The sequence below is a fragment of the Triticum dicoccoides genome, chromosome 1B (genome assembly GCF_002162155.2).
Source record: "Triticum dicoccoides isolate Atlit2015 ecotype Zavitan chromosome 1B, WEW_v2.0, whole genome shotgun sequence".
In the NCBI taxonomy this organism is placed as follows: Eukaryota; Viridiplantae; Streptophyta; class Magnoliopsida; order Poales; family Poaceae; genus Triticum; species Triticum dicoccoides.
The window spans coordinates 537,981,839-537,985,796 of NC_041381.1; positions in this window are offsets into that span (position 1 = coordinate 537,981,839).

Here is a 3,958-nt window from a genome sequence, read left to right on the forward strand (position 1 = left end):
TGGAGCATATCACTAAGCACATGAAGCAAGAGGCTCATTAAGCAACACCTCATCCCTCCTTGATAGTATTGGCTTTTCCTATAGACTCAATGTGATCTTGGATCACTAAAATGTAAAATGAAGAGTCTTGATCTTGAAGCTTGAGCCAATCCTTTGTCCTTAGCATTTTGAAGGAGTTCCCAAATCCTTTAGTCCATGCCACTCCATTGTTGAACTTATCTGAAACATACTAGATAAAAGTGTTAGTCCAACAAGAGATATGTTGACATTAATTACCAAAACCACCTAGGGAGCACTTGTGCTTTCAGCAACCGACCGAGCGCTCCAGCGGCTCGACCAACCGAGGATTGATGCCAGACAGGATAAGGCTGTTTGCTCGCTCCACCTGGCTATTTGACTGCAGATGAGCAACCGATGCGAGGGTTCAGTTGGATGCCCTGCGTCGCGCAGAAACGCGACAAGGCGCCTTTGGCGAAGTTCGTGTCGTTGTTGGTGATGATGTTGTGTGGGATGCCGTACCAAATGGTGATATCCACGATGAACGTGACAGCTGTCGAGCCGTTGAGCTTCTTGATTGGCCTTGCCTCAATCCATTTCGTGAACTTGTCCACGGCAACCATCAGATGGGTCATACCGCCGCATGTTGTCTTGAATGGGCCCACTATATCCAACCCCCATACGGCAAACGACCAAGTGATGGGGATGTTCTTGAGTGCAGAACTCAGCAGGTGTTGCTTGGTGCTGAAATGCTAACACCCCTTGCACTTGTGGACCAACTCCTTGGCGTCGTCCAAAGCAGTTGGCCAGAAGAAACCATGGCGGAAAGCTTTGGCAACAACGGCTCTGGAGGCGGCATGGTGGCCACATTCGCCTTGATGAATATCCCTGAGGATTGCAATGCCCTTCTCCAGCTCGACGCATCGCTGGAAGACGCCAGTCATGCTGTGTCTAACAAGCTCTCTGTTGATGATCATGTATGCAGCCGCCCGGCGTTGCACCTGTCGGGCCAAGACTCCGTCGGCTAGTAGCTCATGGCTCACTAGAAAGTTGACGATGGGTTTTGCCCTAGACGGAGCTTATACCACCGTCATGACAGCAACCAGCACCAGGGTGGCCGGGCTAGGAGGCGGCGGGTCTGAGCCGGCCGGTGCTTGCTACGTCGTTGAAGTCCTCGGGCTAACTATAGCAGTCCCCGGGACGGGTTCTAGAGTCCCTGGGCCAGGTTTGAGTGCTGCAGCCCCCGGGCCGGCTGCTGAAGTCCCCGAGCCGGATCCGACTGCTCCAGGGTCAGCCGACACGAAGATGAATTCTGATTTTGGTGAGGGTTTGATAGATGGCTTGCATAGACACTTGAGGGAGACGCCTGTCGGGTAGAGCCAATCCGTGCCAGGGCGTCGGCTGCTTCATTGTTGGCCCATGGCACATGGATGAACTCGCACCCGTCGAAGTGTCCGTTGATCTGCTCGATGAGAAAGCGATAGCTGGCCATGTTGGCGTGCTTGGCTCCCGGTCGCCAGAGGATTGCTGGACCACCAGGTCTGAGTCGACATAGCATAGAATGCGTCGGATGCCGATCTCCTTGGCCAGCCGGAGCCAGTGGATGAGTGCCTCATAGTCGGTCACGTTGTTGGAGGCGGCAAAGTGAAACTTGTCACCTTTGGAAGAGGTGAGGACGATGCCAACTCCCAAACTAGTGTGCATCTTCGAGCCATCGAAGTGCATCCGCCAATGCATGGAATCCGGCGCTGGCGGCAGGTACTGTGTATCAGCCCAGTCGACGAGGAAGTCGGCCATTGCTTGGGACTTGATGGTGGTGCAGGGCTGGTAGAGGATGGAGTGGGGAGCCAGCTCAATGTCCCACTTCCCACCCGGCCTGAGGCGTCTCTGTTGCCCATGATCTCGGCAAGGGGGGCGGTGCAGACGACCGTGATGGTGTGCTCCTGGAAGTACTGCTTCAGCTTATTGGCGGCAAAGTACATGTTGTAGCACATCTTCTGGTAGTGGGGGTAGTTCTGCTTGGAGGCGGACAACACCTCGCTCCGGTAGTAGACCGGCCTCTGGACCGGCTGAGCTCTGCCGGCTTTTGGGCGCTCGGCGACAATCATCGTGCTGACGACCCAGTTGGTAGCGGCAATGTAGAGGAACATGGGCTCTTTAGCAGCCAGAGCGGCCATAATAAGCGGCATGGACAGCATCCGCTTGAGCTAGAGGAACGCCTTGTCCGCCTGGTCGGTCCACTCGAAGCATGTGGTCTTCTTCATCAGCTGGTATAGAGGGAGGGCCTTCTCGCCCAGCCGACTGATGAACCGGCTGAGAGATGCTAGGCACCTAGTGAACTTTTGGACGTCCCACAGCCGGGTCGGTTCCTTCATCCGCTCAATGGCCTTGATCTTCACGGGGTTGCACTCAATCCCATGCTCAGAAACAAGGAAGCCAAGGAGCTAGACGGCTGGTACTCTCAAGACACGCTTCTTCGGGTTGAGCTTGATCTAAAAGTGGCACAGGTTGGCGAAGGTCTCCTTGAGATCTTCCAAAAGGGTGCTGCGCTTCTCCGTATTCACCACTATGTCGTCCACATAGACGTGGGCGTTTCTGCCGAGTTGCTTCAAGAGGCACTTCTGCATGCATCGTTGAAAGGTGGCGCCTGAATTCCTCAAGCCGAACATCATGGTGATGTAGCAGAAGGTGCCGAAAGGGGTGATGAAGGCGTCCTTCAGTGGGTCGGCTGGGGCCAGCTTGATCTGGTGGTAGCCGGAGTAGGCGTCCAAAAAGGACAGCAGCTCGCAGCCGGCCGTGGAGTCGATCACTTGATCAATCCGGGGCAAGGCAAACGGATCCTTGGGGCGGGCTTTGTTGAGGCTCGTGTAGTCGATACACATACACCACTTGTTTTTTTCAAAACAAGGACTGAGTTGGCAAGCCAGACCGGGTAGACACTTCCATGATGAAGTCGACTGCCAGAAGCCGGGAGATTTCATCACCATCAATCCTTCTCTTCTCTTCTAATAGGCGGCGGAGGGGTTGTTCTACCGGTTTTGCATCCGATCTCACATGCAGCTTGTGCTCGGTGTACTCCCTCAGAACACTCGTCATGTCCTTGGGGGACCATGCAAAGATGTCCCGATTCTCATGGAGGAAGTTGACGAGCTCGCTTTCCTAATTGTTGTCAAGGTTGGACCCTATGACAGCGTACTTCTTCGGGTGCGCCGGGTCCAAGACGATCTTCATGGTTTCCTTGGCTGGCTGGAAGGAGCCCTCGGCCTCCGTGTCCTTGGGGTCGGATGGCATGTCCGGCTGCTTGCTGGCCATGGCCACAACCTGGTAAAGGAGGCGTTTCTCTTTGGTGATGACGAGGGACTCGGTCAGCCAGGAGTTGGCAGCAGCGCACGTGAGCGATGATACGTTTCCGTCGTATCTATTTTTTGATTGTTTCATGCCAATATTATACAACTTTCACATACTTTTGGCAACTTTTTATATGATTTATTTGGACTAACTTACATATCCAGTGCCCAATGTCAGTTCCTATTTGTTGCATGTTTTCGTATCATAGAAAACCCATATCAAACGAAGTCCAAACATGATGAAACTCCGCGGAGAATTATTTTGGAATATTTGTGAATTTTAGGAGGTGGAATCACCGCAAACGGAGGCCCACACAGCCCACGAGACACCAGGGCGCGCCCCAGGCCCTTGGCGCATGGTGGTGGGTTGTGCTCACCTTGTATGTCGGTTAGAGATCTACTTCAGGCGCAAGGAAGCTTATATCAGGAAAAAATCATGTAAAAAGATTAGCGCAATCGGAGTTACGGATCTCTGGGAATATAAGAAATGGTTTGCGACCAGATCTCGGGAGGGCGAAACAGAAAAGAACAGAGAGGGAGATCCAATCTCAGAGGGGCTCCTGCCCCTCCGCCGCCATGAAGGCCATGGACCAGAGGGGGAACCCTCCTCCCAT